The sequence below is a fragment of the Canis aureus genome, chromosome 20 (genome assembly GCF_053574225.1).
Source record: "Canis aureus isolate CA01 chromosome 20, VMU_Caureus_v.1.0, whole genome shotgun sequence".
NCBI classification, from domain to species: domain Eukaryota; kingdom Metazoa; phylum Chordata; class Mammalia; order Carnivora; family Canidae; genus Canis; species Canis aureus.
In genome coordinates this window covers 42,113,573-42,139,142 of record NC_135630.1, presented here as the reverse complement: position 1 = coordinate 42,139,142, position 25,570 = coordinate 42,113,573, and the positions used below count along the sequence as shown (strand labels likewise).

Here is a 25,570-nt window from a genome sequence, read left to right as displayed (position 1 = left end):
ACAGTCAACAAAACTCAAAGACAACCTACAGAATGGGAGAAGATATTTGCAAATGACATATCAGATAAAGGGCTAGTTTCCAAGATCTATAAAGAACTTATTAAACTCAACACCGAAGAAAAACAATCAAGTCATGAAATGGGCAAAAGACATGAAGATAAATCTCACAGAGGAAGATATAGACATGGCCAACATGCACATGAGAAAATGCTCTGCATCACTTGCCATCAGGTAAATACAAATCAAAACCACAATGAGATCCCACCTCACACCAGTCAGAATGGGGAACATTAACAAGGCAGAAAACCACAAATGTTGGAGAGGATGCGGAGAAAAGGGAACCCTCTTACACTGTTGGTGGGAATGTGAACTGGTGCAGCCACTCTGGAAAACTGTGTGGAGGTTCCTCAAACAGTTAAAAATAGACCTGCCCTACGACCTAGCAATTGCACTGTTGGGGATTTACCCCAAAGATACAGATGCAGTGAAACGCCGGGACACCTGCACTCCCATGTTTCTAGCAGCAATGGCCACAATAGCCAAACTGTGGAAGGAGCCTCGGTGTCCATCGACAGATGAATGGATAAAGAAGATGTGGTCTATGTATACAATGGAATATTACTCAGCCATCAGAAACGACACATACCCACCATTTGCTTCAACGTGGATGGAACTGGAGGGTATTATGCTGAGTGAAATAAGTCAGTTGGAGAAGGACAAACATTATATGGTCTCATTCATTTGGGGAATATAAATAATAGTGAAAGGGAATATAAGGGAAGGGAGAAGAAATGTGTGGGAAATATCAGAAAGGGAGACAGAACATAAAGACTCCTAACTCTGGGAAACGAACTAGGGGTGGTGGAAGGGGAGGAGGGCAGGGGATGGGGTGAATGGGTGACGGGCACTGAGGGGGGCACTTGAGGGGATGAGCACTGGGTGTTATGCTGTATGTTGGCAAAGTGAACACCAATAAAAAATAAATTTATTATAAAAAAAAGAATAAAAAGCCAACTCCATAAGGTAAATATTATTGGTTGCTAGACATTAAGGACAAGAGTGGGGTGGAAGTGGGCATGGCTATACAACAGCAGCATGGGGAATTCTTGAGATGACAGAAGGGCTTTGCCTTAGCTATATCAATATCCTAGTTGTGGTATTTTATTATAGTTTTACAAGATGTTAACAATGAAATTAGGTAAAGGGTACAATGAATCTCTCTGTATTATGTTTTACAACTGCATGTACATCTCTGTATTTTACTTTTAAAATGTAATCTAAAACCCCACAGGAAGGAAACACAGGCAAGTGTTTAAAGGATTGCATACTGGAACAGAAATCTTAAGCATAAAATTAACAGATACATTTATAAATAAAAAGATTTAGATAGGGCCATAAAATCCTTAAAAATTTTTATAAGTCAAAAAACTACCCTAAGTCACTCAATGGAATACAAGGTCGCCATACAAGGAACAAGGAAGTGCTTCATGTAATGACAAAAAAATGAACTCCAAAACTAAGGGAAATAAAACAGTGGCAGAGTACAAATACTACATTATCATTTGTATAAAAGCAAAAAGGAATTTAAAAATTTGTGTGTAACATGCAGAAGTCTACATACACAGGAGATTGGTAACAAGTGATTTCAGTTGACCTGCTGAGGTCAACTACGGCCACAAAGGAGGGAAAAAAAAGGAAAAAATGAAAGCTTTTAAGGATCTTCCAAAATCTTTGAAAATAATCTTTTTCACATTTTCCAACATCATCTATCTGTGTGCTTTATCCAGATTGGACTTCCAATCTAGAAACATCAGGCCTGCCTCTGAGCATTTCTGAAGGAGGGTAAGAGTTGGTGCAATAGCCCTTCATGTGGGTGGGAGCTAAGTGATAAGAAGACAAGACTAGAGAGGAGACACTTCACTGAATACCTGATCAGTATTAGCACCATGTCAATATACTAGTCTTCAAAAAATAATTACTAAGCATCAAAAAAAATACAAGTTATATCATTTACACAAGTTTTAAATATAAAGAACAAGGGACACTTGGGTGGCTCAGTGGTTGAGCATCTGCCTTTAGCTCAGGGCATGATCCTGAAATCCTGGCATCGAGTCCCACATCAGGCTCCCTGCATGGAGCCTGCTTTCTCCCTCTGCCTGTGTCTCTGTCTCTCTGTCTCTGTCTCATGAATAAGTAAAATCTTTAAAATAAATATAAAGAACAAAATGTTAGTAATAAATTTTATAAAAGAGTGTAAGATCCTTCATATATTAATATCTATTGAACATATTTATATAACTATCTTGTTAACATCATGAAAAATGTGCCAAGGCATAAAGAGGACTTTCAGATGTCAGAATACAAATGATTAATAAACTTGCAAAATAATATCCTGATTTAATCAAAGATATCTGTCGAAAAAGAAGTCATTTTGTCTATCAAATTGGCAAGAGATTAAGAGATTTTTAAAATAATAATGCTGGCAAAAAAAAAAAAAAAATCAATCAACACAGCTCTACACTGCTGTAAGAACATAAACTGGGACAACTTGTCATCAGACATGGGAAATACTCAAAATGACCAGAGAGAGAGAAATGTTTACATGCAGTATAGCACATCTTATTCTAGGTTACTACAGAGCCATTTATGATGACTTTGAAAAATGGCATTGGTTTACAATGTTCATGACAGAATAAAAACATCAGCATGTAAAACTGAACATATAAAATTATGCCAATTAAAATTTTATGGCTCTCTAGCATTCAATTTCTTGATTGCAGAAAAGCAATATATACTTAAAATGATTAAAACCCAGTATTTAATTGACTTTTGCTGGGGCTCCAAAGAGGTGGCATTGAGGTACAAGAGGCTTCTCTTACCGTTTGTTTTTTCTCTCAGCCCCTGAAAGCTCCCTTGCTAAAGGTATTTCTTTTCTTCCCCTCTTCCCAGTATCAGTGGTAGCTGGCATTCACATTCAATTAGTTTCAAAGAGTCTTCTTAACACAGCTCAGATTCTTGGATATGGAATCCTCTCTGAGCCCATTGAGCTTGTCAATCAATCCATAAGGTGGGAGGGACCGAGGGGGATAGATCTTGAAGTTCAAAGGAAGAGCAAAAACCAATTTATCATTCACACATTGCTCCCACCTTGGTTCCCATGTCTGCCTCAATGGAAAGTGGCAAGTGGTTCTGATTACCTTTCTGTCACTCTGCCTGCTGGGGCCCCCATCTGCCAGCCTTGCTGGAAGGTTGGCACTCTGTCCTTGAACAAATGTTCTGCTTGAAAAATGCCTGACCCGCTCCCCTTTCTGCTCTCTCCATATCACTCTGAAACCTTCCTGATTGCATTTCTTATTTGGGAATCCAAGATGTCGCTCAACAAAATGAGAAACAACCAGTGAACTGGGTGATCATGACAGCTTCCCTGGTCAACTACTGCCACAAAGGAGGGGGGAAAAAAGGAAGGAAGGAAAGAGGAGGAAATGAAAGCTTTTAAGGATCTTCCAAAATCTTTGAAAATAATCTTTTTCACATTTTCTAACATCATCTATCTGTGTGCTTTATCCAGATTGGACTTCCAATCTGGAAACCTCAGGCCTGCCTCTGAACATTTCTGAAGGAGGTTAAGAGTTGATGCAGTAGCCCTACATATGGGCAATAGAGGAGCCATAACTAGACATAACAGCTGCTGGCCATCAGGAGAGAGGGCCACCGCTTTACTTCTCTACTGGACACCACTTTGGGCCTAACAATTATTCTTTCTTCTGGTAACAACCCACATCTTCCATTTAGGGAAATACCTCATACTGAGTCTACCTCCACTGGGCCTGTGACCCAGTCCTGGTGAATGGTGGGATTTCATTTCCTTGGCCAAAAAGATTTAGGGTTGGATTGATGATCTAAGGCAGACAAATCACAATCAATTCAATGATTTCTTCCCTAGGACTCTGGGGAAGACGACAGTTTAGGGCAGGATATCTATCTGGGATCACCTGCATTCAGCCATACATAAATGCCTATAATATTTGGTTTCAAGATTCAGCAAATCCACTCCTTTTCAAGATCTGGCTTACAATGAGTTTTTCATCTTTTAACCCCAAAAGTTCTGACTAATAAAACCTCTCAGGGAAAACAAGTCACCTACAAACACCATACATAATGGTGGATCTGGATCATAAAGCTAGGGGTAAGAAGAAAAGGAAGAGCACATCAAGTGGCTAGTGAAGACCCTCCATGGCACTTCCAGCCCCTCAGAGGCTTGTCCTAGAGTCCTATGGAGAAGGGATTTATTATCACCAGGAGGTTAAAAGAGAGATACTGATGGGTGGCCAGCATGACTTGGGGAAGCTCGAAGAGGGGCAAAAGGATCAGAATGAGCTTGATTGGCTTGGAAAACCTGAGGTCACCAAAGTAGCCCATAGTTGCCACCACGGAAGGTAGGTCAGGAGAGGAAAATACCCCAGTGCAGCTGGACAGGCTGAAGAAGCCCACATCAGCACCCCACAGGGATTTGTGGACAGAGTTCTGGCCAAGGATGTACAGCCCATCCCATCACTTCACTGGGAGAGCCCCACCATACATTGTTTATGACTCTAAGATACCTGCCCACCACCCCTCACCTGTCTTTTTGGCTTGTCCAGTCCTGAGTCATAGAAGCCTAACCCATTCCTCAAGACTCAGCTGGAATCCTTCATCCCCATTAGGAGTTTATAGGCTATTCCAGGGTTAATGGATCTTCTTATCCGGTTTCTGCTAGCATTTAGCACCTATGCCATGATTTAGCTCTTAGTTACACTGTCTCACATCAAATGCTCTGCTTTTTATGGGGTTAGTTTAATCTTCTCAAAAAAAGGCTGAAAGTTGTGGGAAGATCTGGCCTCTGCTCCCACTGCTTAGGTGCTACCCAAAACCACCCCTGCAGGGTGCTACACTAAGTGGGCCTCAGCAATCCCTACCACCCACTGATTAAGACCCCACTCCCAATTTCTCAGCCAGGGTTTATAATCACTCCCAAGGACAAAGATAATGAAATTTCCATTAAAATGCCCAACTGTTTGATTTTAATTGCCCATTCTGTCTACATGCTTATCTTTACAGAGTAGTTTTCCTTCTCACACAAAGATCTTCATTCGAGGACCCTGAGATAAATTTTTCCAACCTAGTTTTCTATGTTCACAAGTTACAGAGGAGGGCTTGGGTTCTAGAATTTAAAACATTTTTTAACTGATCACACCAGAATGATCAAATTTTCAGTGTTGAGTGATATTAGCTATCCTGAAATTAAATACCAAATCAAGATGTGGCCTATCCTATGAGCTGACACTCCAAAGGCACCTCTCTGCTCCCTTCATAGCATAGATTCAAATTATCCACACAAGATGGTGGTTCAGGAGACAGCTCAAACTTGGCCACGAGGAAGACAGTCTCTGTTTAATAATCTCTTGATCAGAAAATATGCCAGGGACCTGGTGAAGGGAAGGGGTAAATGTGGAAGTAGGAATATGAAGTATCCAATTAAGACTATTTGGGCAAAATTCATTCATTCAACAAAAATGTTTAAGCTTCCACTGACAAAGCACACAGTATCCACCGAGTCGAAGACCTGTCAGGGGGCCTGGAATAGATATTCACCACGATTACTATTAGACTCTGGGAAGACAATATCCCAGCCCTTCAAGAAGGTTCAAACCCACTGAAAGAATTAAGGAATTTAGCAGAGGTCAAACCTGGATTAAGTGGTGGCCCAGGATTCTAAATTGGCTGGTGGTCCGGAGTCACACCTATTCCTCTAGGCTGCACTGCCTCTGGAAAATTCTGGATTTAAACCCAAGGCAATCCCTGTGTCCTTGCAGAGGCAATATCAGAAGTAGTGAGAGGAGATGCCACACTCCTGTGTGTGGAGAGAAGTGGAAGGGGATACAAGGAGTCTGGATGAGTCCCATGAGGAAAGGAGACACCCAGCTCTAGTGGGTATAGGAACACAAGTGTGGGGTGCGTGTTTTTTTTTTTTTTTTAAGATAGGAGAAACCTGAACATATTTAAAAATGGTTGAAAAAGCATGAGAAAGAAATGGAAAGTTTTAGAGAAAAAAGGATGGTTGATAAAGTGATACAGTAAGATCCCCAGAAAGATGGAAGGGGAAAATATTGGAACTAAATGTAGACCAAAGTCAGAGACATTGGAATTTAAAACAACAATGATGAAAACAAACAAACAAAATAGTGCTGGAGGAGGGGAAGATGTAACTAGGGAGAAACCACACAGGAGCTGAGATCAGGGAAATGAAGCCCAAATAGAGAAGATGAAGGGTGGGGTGGGGGGGGCGCTGGCAGGGAGTAAAGGACATTTTAGATTCCCAAGAAGATGCTCATGAAAGTACCAGAAATAAGCTTCCTGGAAAAGACAGAAAGCTAAGAGGGGCAAAAATGATAGAAGGGACATGGAATAAGATGGTCCGAGCCTACAGAAAGATGCAAAAGAGAGGATATCCCAGAGTCAAGCTGAGCTAGGGAGAAACCCAGGGAAGGGAGAACACAGACATGGAGGAAGAAGGAAAAGTCTGGGTGGGGAGGGGGCAAGGGCAGTGAGGCTTCTGGGAAATCTCAGTGAAGCCCTTACAACCAGCTGGAGACAATGATCTGATACCCACATCCCAGCCCTGCTTCAAGGTGTGTGTGGGGGAGGGGGGAGTTGAGAGTCAACCCTGAGAGAAAGTGGTTGCCCCAGTGTGGCCTCCACTCTGAAACTGGGAGACACCCAATTCTAGGGCTCCACCTCCAAACCTGGAGGACCCAACCCTGACAGGCTCCCCAGCCTTCTCTCTCCATCACAGCTCCTGTTCCCAGTGGGGTGCAGCCTCAGGGAAAGCGTGACCCCAAGCTCAGCCGCTGTCTGTGCCTAACCAGCAGCAGGCGGTCATGGGCTCCGTGTGTCAGTCAAGCCCATCAGTGGTTGAGTTGGAAACAGAGCTCACTTACACCTGACCCGGCATCTGTGCTGACTTGGCAAATCATGCTCAAATTATGTTGACAGATTTCAGGCAGAGAGGACTACAGGAAAAACTTGTTCAGTCTTTCCAAACTGTTCAAGCAGTAAAAGCAGGTTAAAAGCAGTTAAAGCAGGTCTAGGAATAGTAACCAGTTCTGTTCTCATTCTTTTCAATGATTTTACCTCTTGCTCATTGCAGTACAGAGTCAATAGGTCAAAACTAGCCAACACTGCCACCAACAGTAAAGACTTAGAGAATTCCAGACACTGCGTTCAATCTATTAAAGGAACTACAGCAACAACCCTTGGGAGTAGAGGTTAACCCCTCGTACAGATGGTAAAACCAAGACACAGGGTTTCACTGACTCAATTCACACAATCAGTAACCAGGATTCAAGGCCAAATCAGCCAGACTCTATCAAGACTTCCAACTGCCTTCAATCATGGCACAAAGCTCTCGGCAGCAGAATTCCCTTCCCCAGAAAGTCTGCCCAGCAAAACCATTGTTCCTGGAGGCCCCTTTGCGGTGGGTGGGCAGCTTCATCAGAGTCGGAGGAGCTTTACATTCAGCAGGGGTGCTGTGCATGTCTAACAGGGCACGCTCACAAATGCCTCTCTGGAAACTCTGAACCTGGGATCACGACCCGCTTCTGACCCAGGCTTGGAAGACACCCAGCCCTGCCAAGCAAGAAGCCTGGAAGACAGGGCCTTCACGTTTCCTCGGTTCTTCCTAACACTCTACTCTACAACACTCATATTGAAAGTCTATGCCGTCTGGCAGGGATACTCACAGAGGACAGCAGCAGTGGCTCCAAGCATCTCCTTCTCCCCAACAACTCCTAAAACCATGCAGGAGGAAGAAGGAATCCTTCCCTAATGCCGACAAAATCTTTTCGAAATCTTCCCAACCCCGCCTCTATGTTCTCGTGTTCCTTTGGTCAAAATGGCATCATTGCCCAATCCTGAAACAACCAGTAGTATGGGAAATTGAAATGCCATGACTATCCCAGACCAGTGAGCCTCACTCCTGGCTGACTATTTTAACCACCTGAGAGCTTTGAATATCTATCAGCAACCAATTAAATCAGAGTTTCTGGGAGTGGGGCCCAAGTATCAGCATTGCTTCAAGAACTCCTCAGGTGTTCTTAATATGCAACCAATATAGGAAACTCCTGTTTGAACTAATATCAAGTTTCACCACCTGCTGCTGGCCCAGAGGCTGGAGACAATTATGGATTCTGTGGGCAGGAAAGAGGTGGAGGGATATGGGAGCTGGGTAGGTCATCAACAATGGCCGTCACAGCCAGTTCCATCATTGGGACTCAGAAGATATTGTATATAGGACAGGAAAGCATTCATGGAAAGGAAAAGGGATAGGAGGGAAAGCTGATGGAAGGAAAAATCATAACTATGACCAGGGAGTGTCTCCCTGATAGGGCAACACCATGTGTGGGGCCCCAGCATTTATCCTGAGCTACTTTAGGATCTCACACTTCACACTTCCCTCTTACCTGGCTTATCCTCAGTAGGATACCAAAATTTTCTCCTGCATCCGTGACTCTCAGGTAACACTGCACAAAGGTTGATGGGCCATGGGGAAGGGGGGAGCCAGCAGGACCCATGGGACAGCAGCCCTAGGTGAACACTCCCAGAAGAATGAAAGGCCACTGAAAAGAAAGACTCCAGGTTGAGATTATTTTCTGTGGCCTAATCTTGCTTCCGGTCTCCTAGAAAACTCACCCAACCACTTGTGCTCATAAAGATTCTAAATAGGACAAATGCCTCTGTTGATTCACAGAGTCCTCAGGAGAGATGCTCTATGGGTCTTTCTGCCTCTCTTTTCTCAGTCTCTCTTACTAATAAATATCAGTGTAATCACCCTTTGCTAAACACTGGAATCACCTTGGAAGCCTTAAAAAAATTCCCATTGCCCTAGCCCATCACCACCTCATTCAGTTGGAATCTGTAAGGGGCAGTCATAAGGATCAATAGTTTTTAAAGCTCCCCAGATAATTCCAGTATGTAGCCAAAGTTGAAAACCACTATCCTATATTCAACATCCAAGTAAACCAATGAGTACCTTAATTTTTTTTAAAAAGGGTTTTTTTTTTTTAAAAGATTTTATTTATTCACTCATGACAACCAGAGAGAGAGAGAAAGAGAGAGAGAGAGGCAGAGACATGGGCAGAGGGAGAAGCAGGTTCCATGCAGGGAGCCTGACATGGGACTCGATCCCAGGAGTCTGGGATCATGCCCCGAGCAGAAGGCAGAGGCTCAACTGCTGAGCCACCCAGATGTCCCCCAAAAAAGTTTTATATGAGAATCCTCACCAGTGACTCACTGTAGCTGTTAGGTGAATACATCCCTGTAGTGTTAAGTTTCTAAGATAAGATGGAGAGTAGTACCACTTGGACCCTTTCTGGATGACACAAGATGCCTTTTTTCAAGGTGGTGGAGACAGCTACCTACCTACCCAAGACAGGGCACTAACTCAAGTCTGACATCTGTTAATAGGGAAGTATAAGGAGAAGTGTCTTAAACAATGATGAAAGAAGGGAGGAAAATGCCATTAGCAATGCATTTAGAATGCATTGTAAATTATTGTAAATTCAGAAATTTACAATAATTGAGTCCATTAGTATCCGTTTATTATTTGGAAAGCCACTCTGCATGTTTTCAGGAAGGCATGGCTACCTTCCTTTCAGGAAGGCCAAGGCAACTGAGGTCACTCAGGCAGCTGGGGAACTCAGGGGTGCTCAGTTGGTGGTACAGGCAGCTGGGCTCCTGGTATTAATGAATTTAATCTATAAACTTACTCTGCTCCTTTTCCATAACTGTTTTTCTGGAGGGAACTCCCCCCTCAGTCACTTTAGGTAAGCCCGGAGGATAAATATGTTCCCAACAGGTTGGGTTTCTCATCTTCTCATGACAATGGATTCTTTTTATCAAGGTAAATGGGCTCTGTTAGGAACTGTGGGAGGATGAGCTGTAGTCATAGTTCTGACACTTTGTTGTACATTAGAATTGCCAGAGAACTTTCACAAATCTTGATGTGGGTGGTTGCATCCCACAGCAATTACAATAGTATCTCTTGATACTATTGTATACCCTGCCTACCCAGGTATTGACATAGCTGTTGAAACCCCTGAGGTGATTCTAATGCTCAGCCAAGTCTGAGGACCAGTAAGCTAGAGATATGATCCTCAAACCTCCAGGTGACCCATTAGGATCCTCCGGGAGCTTTTAAAACTATCAATGTCCCACTCTCAGAAATACTTGTCTAATTGGCCTGGGGTAAGACCTGCATATTGGGATTTTTTGAAAGTCCCCCAGGTAGGATATTAATATGCAACCAGTGTTAAAAAGCACTGGGCTGGAGGGTGGCAGCTGACCATAGCCAAATGGTGGTCACCCTCACCAAAACCTTGGCAAGGATCAGAATTTGCCAGAGAACTTGGAAAGAAGGTCCAGACCCTGTCCATTCTTGGTAAGCCTGGGCCCCTGCCCAGTTTATTACCTTTCCAGGTGATTCTCATACCCATTTTCACAAAGTGGAGGAGACACTGTCCAGCAGGATCTCTTTTGTGAAGCATGTGAACCTGAGCAATTTCACACACCCCACACTTTTGTAAGCTGGATGCTAATTTTAAATGCTCAAGAGAAGCATCAGTTTGAAAGGGTACCCGGGCTGATAGATCTTCAGTACAATTAAGAATCCATTTGTAGGGATCCCTGGGTGGCGCAGTGGTTTGGCGCCTGCCTTTGGCCCAGGGTGCAATCCTGGAGAGCCCGGATCAAATCCCACGTCGGGCTCCTGGTGCATGGAGCCTGCTTCTCCCTCTGCCTGTGTCTCTGCCTCTCTCTCTCTCTCTGTGGCTATCATAAATAAATAAAAATTTATTAAAAAAAAAAAGAATCCATTTGTAAATATCATCACCCCCCCACACAGTTGGTCTGTTTTCAAACTGTGTTCTGAACTAGTGAAATTTTGTTGCATCTGTGTTTGCATTCCTATATAAAATGAGCTCTTAACCTCAGGGCTGAAATCAGAGCAAACGTTACTCTTGATGTAATGGGACCTATTTGATAACAGTGGTGTCAGAGGACAGGACCACCTTTTCTGTGCCAGGAAACACAGCTCTGTTAGGCCTCTGTGGATAATGCCGCTGCTTTAAGGGGAACTGTTTTCTCCTGTGTTAGGTTCACACTTGTATAAGGATGAGAAATATCCTAATAGGGAACACCTGGGCTCAGTGGTTGAGTGTCTGCCTTTGGCTCAGGTTGTGATCCCAGGGTCCCGGAATCGAGTCCCACATTAGGTTCCCCATGGGGAGCCTGCTTCTCCCTCTGCCTAAGTCTCTGCCTTTCTCTCTGTGTCTCTCATGAATAAATAAACAAAACCTTAAAAAAAAAAAAAGGAAGAAGAAGAAGAAGAAGGAAGAAGAAAGAAGAAAGAAGAAAGAAGAAGAAGAAATGTCCTAACAGCCTATGCTTTGGATTTAAGTCATTGCTATAACAACTCATTGAGCTTTCAACTCTGTTTTTCTCTTGCTACATGAGCTTATTATTAGATGTGGGAAGAGATGGATGGATAAATTCACTGTACGCATACTGAGTGCTTACTGTGTAAACAGGAGATAGTCCCTACCATCAAGTGGCTGTGCTAATGGCAGAGAAAGAGAAAAGGCTCTGCAGCAGAAGAAGCCTAGCTGCTAGAAAGCCCAGAGAAGAAACATTCAAACTAATCTAGGGGAGTCTCAGAGGCTTTTTGTAAGTGAGAACACCTAAACAGGATATTGAAGCACAGAGAGAGTTGGCCAGGCATTCCAGACAGAGGACTGAGTCTGTGCCCATGCACAGAGCTTTGAGAAAGCCTGTGGGGGTGGATCACAAAGGCCAGGGTAAGGTGCCTTTGATAGACCGACACGAAGTAGGGCCAATCATGAAAGGTCTCATATAACAAGCCAAAAAAGACTTGTATAACACATTAAATAATTTTTCCAAAGGCAACAAAGTCATTGAAGGATTTTTTGAACAGGGAACTGAATAAAACCCAATTTGAGTTTTAAGAAAAACACCTCAATGTCAGTGTGGAGGATGGATTTGAGGGAGAAGAGACAAAAGCCAAGGCCTTAACCTTGGCTATACATTGGAATAATCTGGGCCTCGCCTCTGAAAATTCGAATGTAATGGGTTTGGGGTGTGACTTGGGCATGAGGATTGTTAAAAGTTCTCCAAGTGATTCTGTGTGGCTGGGGTCAGAAGCCATGGGTATTTGCAGAAAGGTCATGTAGAGGTGAAAGAAATAATCTGACTAATGGAGTAAAGCTATCTCGTTCAATGAGATAGCAGTCAAAGGGAGCACAAAACAGGACCATTACTGCTGGCAGGTGAGGCAAGGGGAGGAGTCAAGTACAACTCCCAAGTTTGGGGTTCATGATAAAGGGAAAGCAGGGGTACAATTTACTTAGAGTGCGACTGAGAAGGAAAACCAAATTTAGGAGAGAAGGGGAGATTCAGTTTTTTAAAAAATGAGAGGTACATACACATATATGACCAACTCACAAAGATTTAAGGATCTGAGGACTAGATTCCTGTGAACAGCAGAGAGAGTGTCAAGTGTAAGTGAGGTGCCTAAGGGAGAATGTTTAAGGTTGGAAATGAAGAAAGCTGAGACTAGAAATCTGGGACATGTTAACTAGTAAAGACTGAACACAGAAAGAGGAACCAGGAAATGAGGCTGAGAAGGGCCGAAAAGAAATCAGGATCTTGCATTTTAAAAACAACAACAAACAAAAACAGTAAATTTAACCAAGCAGGTGAAAGGTTTATGTACTGAAAACTACAAGACATTAATGAAAGAATTGAAGACACAAAGAAATGGAAAGATATTCCATGTCCGTGGATTAGAAGAATTAATATTGTTAGAATGTCCATATTGCCTAAAGTAACCTACAGATCCAATGCACTCCCTATCAAAATTCCAGTGGCATTTTTCACAAGAATAGAATAATCCTAAAATGTGTATGGAACCATAAAAGACCCCAAAATTAGCCAAAGCAATCTTAAAAAGAAGTTGGAGGCATTATACTCCCTGATTTCAAACTATACAACAAAACTATCATAATCAAAACAGGATAGTATTGACATAAAAACTGTCATATAGCTCGATGGAACAGAGCCCGGGAATAAATCCATGCACGTAAGGTCAATTAATTTATGACAAAGGTGGCAAGAGTATACAAAGGAAGCAAGAAGGATAGTCCCTTCAATAAATGATATTGGGAAAACTGGACCATTTATCTTATGCTATACACAAAAATAAATTCAAAATGTATTACAGACTCGAACATAAGACCTAAAGCCGGCGTTCCCGCCGCTCGGCCAGAATTCTAAGGCTTTCTGCAGAGATTTGAAAAATGGCAACAAATGAAAGTATCAGCATCTTTAGTTCAGCATCCTCGCCTGTGGAGTATGTAGATTCACTTTTACCTGAGAACCCTCTACAAGAACCATTTAAAAATGCTTGGAACTATATGTTGCATAATTATACAAAGTTCCAGATTGCAACATGGGGATCCTTGATAGTTCACGAAGTTCTTTATTTCTTATTCTGTTTACCTGGATTTTTGTTTCAATTTATACCTTTCATGAAAAAGTACAAAATTCAAAAGGATAAACCAGAAACCTGGGAAAACCAATGGAAATGTTTTAAAGTACTTCTCTTTAATCACTTTTGTATCCAGCTTCCTTTGATCTGTGGAACTTATTATTTTACAGAGTATTTTAATATACCTTATGATTGGGAAAGAATGCCAAGATGGTATATGCTTTTGGCAAGATGCTTTGGCTGTGCAGTGATTGAGGACACCTGGCACTATTTCCTGCATAGGCTCTTGCATCACAAAAGAATATATAAATATATTCGTAAAGTTCATCATGAGTTTCAGGCTCCATTTGGAATGGAAGCTGAATATGCACATCCTTTGGAAACTCTGATTCTTGGAACTGGATTTTTCATTGCAATCATGCTTTTATGTGATCATGTCATTCTCCTTTGGGCATGAGTGACCATTCGTTTGATAGAAACTATTGATGTCCATAGTGGCTATGACATTCCCCTGAACCCTTTAAATCTGATCCCTTTCTATGCTGGTTCTCGGCCTCATGATTTCCACCACATGAACTTCATCGGAAACTATGCTTCCACATTTACATGGTGGGATAGAATTTTCGGAACAGACTCTCAATTTACTGCCTATAATGAAAAGATGAAGAAGATTGAGAAAAAGATGCAATAAATATCTCCTCTCCACCATCCTGAAAGCACACACCTCCCTGAATTGAAGCGAATAGCTAACCTTGCTTCTGCGGAGCAGAAATACACCTGTGTCTTGGCTGCTAAGTGATACAAAGAACATTAACAACCTTTAATTATCTTCCTAGCGGGAACTTTTTCTACTTTACATAAAAGTTCTGTATGTGTAGAAATAAGTAAATCTATAATGAAGTATGATTTTCGCAAGGAGGTTGTAAAGGCCGTGTTGCTAACCTTACAGAAAGGTTCTAAGTAATGGAAGAAGTATCAGTCTGTCTTTCCCCCGTAACACCAGAGACCTGAAGCTAAGATGGGTCTTTAAAATCTTGTAAATATATAGTGGCCATTTCAGTATCTCTTAGCAGGGTGTTGGCCTCATATTGAACTTTAAACATTTTCTAGAATTTGCCTAAACATCCAAGTATCATAGGTCAAACCGTATGGATCGACAGTGAGAGTGAGGCAGCCAAATCTGGAATAGCCCGCCCCCACTCTGGTCCCGAGCTCACTGGTTTGGGGTGATTCTCCTTCTTTGAGAAGCCCTTTCAGATGGCAATGTGCTACTGGTATCTATAAATTAAGGCGTTTCCGAATTGTCATAAATGGCATATTTCAGTCTAAAGGTTTTCGGGTTACTTGAATTTTTTTTTTTTAAATTGAGCTTTATTTCTGCTATTTACCCTTTCATTTTTGTATATCAAGTTTTCATTATACTTAAAACTGTATATTGAAACATTGTGAACTGACTTGCTGTATTTGTACTTCGAACTATTGAAATAAATGTGATTTTTTTTTTTTGGTCTGATTATCTGGTTTCCGGTTTTGAACATCAGTAGTGATTTTTTTTATATATCTTATTCTTAAAAGGAAAAGTACAGAAGTAATTAAATCACTAAGTTTTGTAATAAAAGGAATAATTTTGCTTTAAAAAAAAAAAAAAAAGACCTAGAGCCATAAGACTCCTAGAAAAAAAACATAGGTGGTAAGCTTCTTGACATAGGTCCTAACATTGATTTTTTCACTCTGACATCAAAGGCAAAAGCAAAAAGGAAAAAGTGAGACTAACTAAAAAGCTTCTGCACAACAAAGGAAGCCATCAGCAAAATGGAAAGGCAACCTACTGAATGGGAGAAAATATTTTCAACTACATATCTGATAAGGGGATAATATCCAAAATATATAAAGAACTCATAAAATTCAACGCCAAAACAAAAACTAAAACAAGGTCACAATCCAATTTAAAAAGGGTCAGAGGACCTGAGCAGATATTTTTCCAAAGAAAACATGGAGATGGCAACAGGTATATGAAAAGGTGCTTGACATCACTGATCATCAGGGAAATGCAAATCAAAGCTGCACCTGTCAGAACGGCTATTAGTAAAAAGACAAGAAATAACAAGTGTTAGTGAGGATATAGGGGAAAAGGAAACTGTGCACCATCAATGGGAATGTAAATTGGTACAGCCATTGTGGCAAACAGTGTGGCAGTTTCTCATAAAAATTAAACCCTGAAGTACCTCATGATCCAACAATTGCACTTCTGGGTATTTATTGGAAGAAAACAGAAACACTAATTTGAAAAGATATATACACATTATTTTTACTGCAGCATTATTGACAATAGCCAAGACACGGAAACAACCTAAGTGTCCATTGATGGGTGAATGAATGAAGAAATATGATATGTATATACCATGGAGTATTATGAAAAGAATGAGATCTTGCCATTTGCAACAACATGGGTGAACCTTGAGGACATTATGCTTAGTGAAATAAGTCAGAGAAAGACAAATACCATACTATCTCTCTTATTTGTGGAATCTAGGGGGAAAAAACCAAGCTTATAGAGACTGAGAACAGATTCAGATTGGTGGTTGTCAGAGGTAGGGAGTCGGAGGTGACAGAAACGGGTGAACTCTTTTGTTTTTCACTTAAATTTTAGAAAAAAGAGAGAGAGGACATCTAGCAAGGCATGGGAGACAAGGCACCAGTGATCAACACTGAAAATTAAAAAACAAATAGGGCCAGGACTGAAATTCCTTGGTTGGGCGATTGGAGAGGCACAGTTGACTTCAGACAGGTCATTGGAGTGGGGAAGGCAGAAGTCAGATCATGGTAGTTTGCAGAGAGCAGATGAGGAGAAGCAGAGAATCAGCAAGTGTTGACTTGCTCTGAAGAAATCAAGCTATGGGAGGAGGGTGAGAGGTCAGAGCGTATCTGGGGGAGGATGAGGATCAAGGTTGTTTTTTCAGGGGGGCAGGTGCAAGAAAGGAGAGCCCTGAGCACATCTGTAGCAGAAGAAAGGAAGGGAGAGGTGGGACACACATGAAAAAGGAGAGTGATGGGTGAATGGAGGACCACAAGAAGCCGAAGGAAAGAAAGGAAAGAGAGGACCCCTTCCAGGGCGCAGCAGAGGGCTCAGCCTTAGGCAGAGGGAAGGACAGGTGTAAAGAGGACAAAGAAAAAAGGAAAAACACAGGTGGGCTCTGGGTAGGGACTTTGGCACCTTAAGAAAACTCTATCTCATAATCTCTCTTTTCTGTCTATGAATTAGGAGGCAGAGTATTTGATGAGGCCATGGTGGTAGGGGGTGGGCAGAAAATTTCAGGAAAACGCTAAAAATCTAGTGTCACTGCTCTTGCGAGTGAAAGAGGGTATTGACTGAGGGCCTCACTAGAGCCCATGGGAGGTTGGGTATGACATAAATACTATCACCAGTATGACAGTGGGGACAGCTGAAACATGCCAGGGGGGAGCAGTCAGCCCAAGGTGGCAGGCCCTTGCTCTTGCCATTCACTCCTTCCTCTATCCAGCCCCATGTTTACTCCTACACCCCACGCTCTACCACCACCCTATACTATGTATGGGCATCAGCCAGGAACTTGTTAGAACTGGCACCTCAGACCTCGCGTAACAGGATCCCTAGGAATGTACATTACACTTGGGAACCACTGGTCTAGACTCTCCCGTCTATAGTTCCTGTTGCCTTCTCAATGTCATGAAATGTGTATGCCACTGTTCACTCTGCCTGGAACGCTGGTCTCCCACTCATTCTAGCCAATTCTACTCCTCCTTTAAGACTCTATCTTACCTTCTCTCTGATTTCTCCTAAGACCCTACTGAGAAGAACTATTTGCTACCTCAAATGTGTTTCCATAGACCTCATCTAGGTGCTGCCACGTTGCTTTCATTTATCCTGAGCACCCAACTGGTTGCCAGTGCTCTGTAAGGTGCTCACGTGTTCTTGGAATGAAACCCAGACCCCTGATTCCCACTCCTGTGTCCTAACCCATACACTGTGACCATTTTGTGCACATAGAAAGTCATGCCTATTAAAGAAAGATAATAAGCAAATAAAGCTGTAGATGAAGCCTCAAACTCCTCACCGTGCATTTGCCTGATATTGCCCCAAAACTTGGGAAAGCATTGGGTTTGTCGTTTTCTGTAAAAATTCAAAAGGCCATTTATCTCACTCTTTCAGATTTCTTTGCATGCCACGTGAAGGTCAGGACTCAGGTCCCAAACTTCTTTAGTGGCTGTAAAGAAATGCAGTATTTCAAAACATCAGAAGTTGCCCATTAGTTACTTTTCCAAGAATGAAAGAAAACCCCTCTGCTTGTTTCTGAGTAGGAAACCCATTTTCTAATATAGGAAGAGATCAACTAAATAACAAACATATATAGCCTTTTAATCTACCCTGTAAGGTCCTGGGTATGGAAATAAAGTCCCTTTGCCTTTTTACTATCCCTCTGGGGCTTGACACATAGTTGGTGCTCAATGTGTTTCCAACCAAGTGGAGAGGAGCTACTTCCCTACTTTACCATTCACAGCTAAATTGGACCAGGAAACATATATTAATTGTGGGGCAATCTGTTAAGTACCCAATGGAGTGATCTGCCCTTATCTTTCAGAGATATGCTTTCTAGACCTGGGATTTGTGGCTGATCACTCCTGCTTGATACCTGCCATATCATTAAAATAACCTGGAAACCTAGAAACCTCACGAAGTAGAAAGGAGAGAAATCCATCCCACAGAATCTCAAACCCATCATCTTATTAATCAGGTTGGGCCCTGAAGAAATAGCTTCTCTCCTCCCCCTAAACATTTCCAGAGATGCTAATACTCAAGATGCTTCCCTCCTCCCCATTTCCCACCCCCAGCTCATTAGACCTGCCAGTCTCTGTGTGGAAAAAGACCTTTATCTCTGTGTCACTAATGTTGCCTTAGAAATCAAAACAAAAACAAAAACAAACAAACAAACAAAAAACAAAAAAACCCCACACACCTTAGAAATTCACAGCAAAACCAAGCATGTACCATCAAAAAGTGAGAATTTGTCAGGGGACTCAGTCAAGGTGCCCTGGCTGTATCTGGAACATGTATGTGGGCTTCCTTCAACTAATGATGTGGGGTAGGGGGCTTACCATGAGTTCTGCTCCCAAGACTCCATTCCAGAACTTTTCACAGATTATTTAATTCCATCTTCACAAAAGACGTACAAAGTGGTTATTACCAGTCTCATTCTAGAGACCAGGTAACTAGGCTCAGAAAGACTAAGAAAATTACCCAGATTAGGAGAGCTCTTAAGGATGAGTTCCCACAGGGGTCATGTTCTGCCTACTTTGAAAGCTATGTTTCTGTTTCTGTTTTTGTTTTTTTATTGCACTAAATTGTCATTGAGTCCTATTTTCTAAGACTATGTGTTTTACATGACAAAAAAGAAGTATTATGGGATACGATGTAAGGACTTCCTACCAAAGAATCTTGCTCCACTTATTTTTCATGGTAATTGAAATTCCCAAATTACTCACTCTTTGGTATTAAGTCAACGAAAGCTCTCTGTTGGGATGACAATGTTTTCAGTAATGAGAATTCCAACCTAGAACTCATTAAATGTTTATAAGGGTTTATTTTTCCCAAGGGCCCATGATAGACGTTGTGGGGAACACACACACACAAAACCTTGTACCCTCAAGAAGCTTACAAGTTAAATAGTCACTTCAAATCTACAGAATAGCTCATGGTGTTCACCTACAAGGTGAATCGCCAAGTGAAATTTCTACATAATTTCTATAGGCCTTCCGACACTATACCCCTAATGGGCCTCCTGGCAGCTCAAAATATGAATTCACTAAAGTAGCTCCTGTCACCCACCCTGAGGAAATGAGTCTTGCCAGAAGGGAGGGAAAGCTAGAGAGGACTTTGAAGAGGAGTCGCCAAACCGTTGAGCCTGATTAGAACAGAAAGGCTGGAGCTGTCATTAAAATTGTACCAGGTAGGGGTGGCAAGTGTTGGGGAGAATTTGAGAAGCCCCACTTTGCATTTGCCTATGCCATGTAGAGTTGTCTGCACAGTTATATCCTGTCACTTGAGCTGCCTCAGAAAGTCTCACTCTGGGTAGAAAGCAAGCCAAGCCTGGTGCTTAACAGCCTCAGCAGGCAGAGGGCTTGCTATTAGGGTCACCTGGCCATGCCCAGCCCTCACCTGGGCCACCGCTTTTCAGAATCACACACGACAAGGAAAGAATTTGCTCAGAGCTAGTGGTGTATTGCAGCTGGTGTGTACAAGCAAGGGAGGGTCAGCTGTGAAACATTTAGGAATCTGGTGATAATTGGCCATGGCGGGAGCATTTACACTGTGGAAATCGGCAACAGTTACAAATCAAAGCTCTATTTTCTTTTCTTTTCTTTTCTTTTCTTTTCTTTTCTTTTCTTTTCTTTTCTTTTCTTTTTTCTTTCTTTTCTTTTCTTTTCCTCTTTCCTCCCTCCTCCTTCCTCTTTCCTCTTTTCACTTTTCTTTTTTCTCTTTTCTTTTCGGAGAATTGCTAGCACACCATTGCTTAAAGCTGTCCATATACTCTCCTTTCTCTGATTTGTATATTACCTCCATATCATTCAGCAAAAATTAAAATAATATGCATAATGAATTTAACTGTTTGTCATTTAGTTCTGAGACCAAGGAGGTGTTTGCTTGAAGCAGTCTACTCCATGAGTGGGACCCAGCCATTTGTCCTTTCATAAGCCCTCCAAGTGGCTGCAATGCACACTCAAGTTTGAGACAGTGGACTGCGGTATCTGTCCTGAAAAAGTAAAACTTTCGGCTTCTACCATTTATATATCGTATGCACACTGTACACACTCATTCTACATAGTTCAGAAATTATTGGGACACCTGGGTGGCTCAGCAGTTTAGCGTCTGCCTTCTGCCCAGGGCGTGATCCTGGAGACCTGGGATCGAGTCCCAAGTCAGGCTCCCTGCATGGAGCCTGCTTCTCCCTCTGCCTGTGTCTCTGCCCAACCCCCTCTGTGTCTCTCATGAATAAATAAATAAAATCTCTAAAAAAAAAAAAGAAAGAAAGAAAAATTATCACATACTTTCTAAGCACTGTGATGTGCTATAACATCTGTGTTTAGTCAGCCTTTGAGAGAGCCTCCAGGGTGCCTGCTGGTATTCACCTCTCTTCTCATACTGCATCAGCAGTGGTCTGTGTGAACAAGAGAGTGGTCAGAAATGCTGATGTATGATTTCTGACGCTAGGTCACAAAAGGTGTATAGCTTCCCTCTTGGTCTCTTGGGCCACTGTCTCTGGGGGGACCCAGCCAGCATGCTATGAGGATAGTCAAGTAGACTTCTGGAGAAACCCATGAGAGTAGAACTGAGACACCATTAGCCAGCACCAGCTTGCCAGCCATGTGAGTGAGCCCCTTTGGAAGTGGGTCCTCCAGCCCCAGCCAAGCCTTCAGCTGCCATAGCCCCAGCTGACATAGGACTGCAATCTCCTGAGGGACTGTGGCCTAGAACTACCAAACCAAGTCCCCCCTGAATTCCTAACCCGTAGAAACTGTGGGAATTAAGACACTAAGTCTGGGGCAATTTGCTACACAGCACTAGATAACCAGCAGCAGATAATGCGCACTGTACTAACAGTGCTTGAAGGCAGCTATATGTGAGGGGTTTGAATGGTACAAAGCTTCATGAAACCCGGTCTTTCCCAAAAAGAAGTTTCCTGCTTATATGGGTGATAAGATACATATGCACTAAAAGTAAACATTTTTGAAGTATTATTTATTAAGAGATCACAAGTCTAGGAGGAAAAAATGATCCTGCAAATTCTTTGCAAGATAAGCTATGCTGCAAAGTCAAATTTTCCAGCCCCTTGGCAACCCCCGAACAGCACTTTAATCTGTCCCCTTTCTAAATATACTATACCCTCCCTGAGCTCTTTAAGCAGAAGGGATAAGAAGTCAGTGCTGTTGATGAAGTAAGGTGTGTGTTGTGAAAACTACTTATTCAGGGCACACAGATGTCATCTCGGCTGTCAGTGCAGATGGCTGGGGGCCCAGGGCTGCATGACAGTGGCTGCCCTCAGCACACTGAGGAGCCTAATGGACAAGACCAAATGCTGGTTTGCGGAGTCTTCATAAACCTTCATAAACCTTCTCGTTCATTCCTGACACAGACTCACTGTCCTTACACTGTCCCATTTTCCTGCTGAGAAAGCTGCAACATGGAGCAAAGCAGCAAAGTCACTCAGCTAATAAGTGGCAGAGCTGTGAACAGTCTGTCTCAAAACCCAAGCCATTTGTAATCTAGCACGTGGCCTTCAAGGAGCACTCACTGCCTTCAGAAAAGTCTTTGGGGTTGCCTTGTGTAACGAAATACTTGAAGTTAATATATGTTCATGGTACAAAATCCGAAAGATATCAAAGTTGGGGACCCCAGTAGCCACCAGTTCTCTTCCCTGGAGAGGACCACTGCTACTGGTTTCTCCTGTGTCCACCTAGAGATGTTCTATCATTAGCCTTTCTCCCAAGGGCTGAGAACAGTGTGAATGAGGGAAGCAGAGCAGAAGCAGCCTCATCTCTGGTTGTTTCCTCACATCCAGAATGTTCTGCTCTTCCCTGTGGCAGTGAGCAGTTCCCCAGTGTCCTCTGTACCCAGTGTAATGCCAGCCCCAAGGACCCCAGGCTCCTGCCATCACCCGCTGCTTACTCTCCTCTGTGCTTGGATTATTTTCCTCCATGCAGAGTAAAGGACCTGCCCTCCCTGGGGGTTTCAGAGAGACTTTATGCCAACACCTGCTGGGTCTTCTTTACTGGAAAGTGATGCAGGAAGAAAAAAGCCCGATGGTCTGGGTTCAGCTTCCAGGTGTATGAACGTGAGCCAAATCAGTCCAGCTCTCTGGACCTCACACTGGACCTACCCTAGAGGGATAATGAAAGCAGAGAGGACACTTGTGCCTGTTTCCACACCCCTGTGTGCTCTGTGTTCCTCAGAGTCACACCCACCATACAGCATCATGAGGGTCTTCTCACTTGTTCATCTCAAGGGTGGTGAAGCATCCTGAGGACAGGGACCGTGTTTCTCCCCGCTTCTCTCTCTTTTGCACAGCATGTGACATGCAGGAAATACTCCTTAAAGACTTTTTAAAAATCTTTCTCCATACATTCAAGCATTCTTCCTACGGGAAATGTTTCAAGTTTTTATTTAAGTTCTAGTTAGTTAACATACAGTGTAATATTAGTTTCAGGAGTAAAATTTAGTGATTCATCGCTTACATACAACACCCAGTGTTTATTACAACAAGTGCGCTCCTTAACCCATCACCTATTTTCCCTATCCTTCACCTACATCCCCCATCAGCCCTCAGTTTATTCTTTACAGTTAAGAGTCTGTTATATGGCTTACCTCCCTCTCATTTTTTCCCCTTTCCCTTATGTTCATCTGTTTTCTTTCTTAAGTTCCACATATGAGTGAAATCATATGGTATTTGTCTCTGATTGACTTATCCCACTTAGCATAATACTCTCTAGCTTCATTCATGTCATTGCAAATGGCAAGAGTTCATTCTTTTTATGGCTGAGTAATATTCAGTTATATATAATATATAGGAATCATATATATATATTATATATATATGCCACATCTTCTTTATTAATGACTCCCTTTTGTTTTTTTTTTTAATTTAAATTTTGCCAGTTAACATTTAGTGCAATATTGGTTTCTGAACTGAAATTCAATGATTTGTCACTTACATACGACACCCAGGGCTCATCACAAGTGGCCTCCTTAATGCCCATCACTTATCTAGCCCATCCCCCACCCACCACCTCTATCACCCTTCAATTTGTTCTCTGTCATTAAGAGTCATTTATGGGGCAGCCCAGGTGGCTCGGCAGTTTAGCGCCACCTTCAGCCCAGGGCGTGATCCTGGAGTCTGGGAATCAAGTCCCGCGTTGGGCTCCTGCATGGAGTCTGCTTCTCCCTTTGCCTGTGTCTCTGTGCCTCTCTCTGTGTGTCTCTCAGGAATGGATAGATTTTAAAAATCTTTTTTAAAAAGTCATTTATGGCTTGTTTCCTTCTTTCTTTCTTTTCCCCCTTCCCATATGTTTATCTGTTTTCATTCTTAAATTGCACATATTGAGGGGCACCTGGGTGGCTCAGTGGTTGAAGCTTTGGGTCAGGTCATGATCCCAGGGTCCTGGGATCCCCGCAGGGAGCCTGCTTGTCCCTCTGCCTGTGTCTCTGCCTCTCTCTGTGTGTCTTCCATGAATAAGCAAATAAAATATTTTTTAAACTGCACATATGAGATTATATGGTATAATCCATTTATCAGTCAAAGGACATTTGGGCTCTCTCCACAGTATGGCTATTATTGATAATGCTGCTGTAAATATTGGGGTGCATGTACCCCTTCCAATCTGTATTTTTGTATCCTTTGGGTAGATACCTAATGGTGTAACTGTTGGGTCATAGGGTAGTTCTATTTTTAACTTTTTGAGGAAGCTCCAAACTGTTTCCCACAGTGGCTGCACCAGTTTGCATTCCCGCCAACTATGCAAGAGGGTTCTCCTTTCTCCACATCCTCACTGATACCTGTTGTTTCTTGTGCTGTTAATTTTAGCCATTCTGACAGGGGTAAGGTGGTATCTCATCATGGTTTTGGTTTGCATTTCCCTGATGATGAGTGACATTGAACATCTTTTCATATGTCTGCTGGCCATCTGGATGTCTTCTTTGGAAAAGTGAATGACTCCCTTGTTTTAAACTGTAACTTGCTCTGTTCCTGATAGTACTTAATGTTTTCTAAAGTATTACAAACTTTGCTTATGTATTAGGCTTATTGTCTGGTTCCGTCTCAGGGTTAGTTTTATGTGTTAACCTGGATAGGCCATAGTACTCAGATGTTCACCAAACACCAGCCTCCACATCGCTGTGTAGGTATTTTTTAAATGAGATTGACACTTAAATTTGGGAACCCTGAGTAGAGCAGACGCCTCTCTGCAGTGTGGGTGGGCCTCAGGCAATATGTTGAGGGCTTTAAGAACAAACAGCCTGAAGTCCTTCTGTCTGAGAGTGAATTCTGCCTTGAGATGGCCTTTGGTCTAGAGCTTGGGCTAGACAGGAACAGGAACTTGGGCCTGCCACGTCTCCAGCTTGCCAGGCTACCCTGCAGATGCCAGACTTGGAAAACCCCACAACTGTGTGAGCCAGTTCCTTAAAATAGTGTGTTTGTGTGTGCGCATTCGTGCATGTGCATGTGTCTACACTGCTGGTTCTGTTTCTATGGAGAACCCTAATAAGGTACTCACCCAAGATCTGCACCCCCCATGTAAACTCCATAGGGCTGAATTTTTCTTTTCCTTTACAACTTTATTTCATTGTGAGAGGAACACTTACCATGGGATCTCCCTCTTATTGCTGACTAGGGATATGATGCTGCACAGCCGATCTCTAGAATTTACTTACCGTGCTTCACCGAAACTTTGTGCCCATTGATTAGTACCTCCCCATCTCTCCTTACCCCCAGCCCCTGAAAATCACCAATCCACTCTTAGATTCAATGAATATGACTGTTTTAGATGTCTTATATAATTAGAATCAGGGTATTGGGGGGATCCCTGGATGGCTCAGTGGTTTAGTGCCTGCCTTCGGCCCAGGGCGTGATCCTGGAGACCCGGGATCGAGTCCCACATCATGTTCCCTGCATGGAGCCTGCTTCTCCCTCTGCCTCTGTCTCTGTCTCTCTCTCTCTCTGTGTGTCTCTCTCATGAATAAAAAAATAAAATCTTTAAAAAAAAAAGAATCAGGGTATCGGTCCGTGACTGCCTTGTTTCATTTAGCATAACATCCTCAAGGTTCATCTATGATCCATGATACACAGATATTTAAGAATGTCTCTCTTTTAAAAGGCTGAACAGTATTCCATTTATTCCATTTATTCCATATATACACACACACACACACAAATACCATAATTTCTT

At 42.5% G+C, this 25,570-nt stretch overlaps 1 protein-coding gene and 1 pseudogene across 1 annotated transcript in view; one reads left to right on the top strand and one right to left on the bottom strand.

The window, feature by feature from the left end:
- Nucleotides 1-25,570, bottom strand: part of GPR39 (G protein-coupled receptor 39) — a 202,147-nt gene that overhangs the window by 69,590 nt on the left and 106,987 nt on the right. The gene's annotated exons all lie outside the window — the stretch shown is intronic.
- Nucleotides 13,356-14,783, top strand: LOC144291744 (methylsterol monooxygenase 1 pseudogene; annotated as a pseudogene).